General features: G+C 53.0%; 1 protein-coding gene across 1 annotated transcript in view; it reads left to right on the top strand.

Moving 5' to 3' along the window:
• Positions 1–440, top strand: part of UBR1 (ubiquitin protein ligase E3 component n-recognin 1) — a 100,919-nt gene that overhangs the window by 45,370 nt on the left and 55,109 nt on the right. The gene's annotated exons all lie outside the window — the stretch shown is intronic.

Genomic DNA, 440 nt, shown 5'->3' with positions numbered 1-440 from the left:
GGGGGGCAGCGGGGGATTTCACAGTCAGTCTTTTCTCCCTTCTCGTGTTGGCTACAGCGGTCTGTGAAAGGGACACAGACCGCTGCAGCCAGCACCAGCAGGGAGAAGAGAAAGTTCGTCAGCTTCGAACGGAGTGTGGCTGGATTCTTCCTTTACCATATACCTGTTTGGTTGGAGTGAGATGATTCTCTACGACTAGGCCCAGGATTGGGTGAAACATGTCAGAGAGGGCGGATCTCGGACAGGACTCAGTGTCACTGACGAACTTTCAATGGGCTGATTCAGCTTCCAACGGAGTGTGGCCGGATTCTTCGTTTTCTACAGAAGCTGGTTGGTTACTATGGGCAAATACTCCACATTCTGTCTGCTCCAGTTTTAAACAATTGCCCCCCCCCCCCCCCCCCAGCCTTCGACTGCACAGAGAAAGGAGAAGCAGCAAA

The sequence above is a fragment of the Nanorana parkeri genome, unplaced genomic scaffold (genome assembly GCF_000935625.1).
Source record: "Nanorana parkeri isolate BGI_ZX_2015 unplaced genomic scaffold, ASM93562v1 scaffold791, whole genome shotgun sequence".
Classification (NCBI taxonomy): domain Eukaryota; kingdom Metazoa; phylum Chordata; class Amphibia; order Anura; family Dicroglossidae; genus Nanorana; species Nanorana parkeri.
The sequence above is the reverse complement of the archived record's forward strand: the minus strand, read 5'-3'. Positions and strand labels throughout refer to the sequence as shown.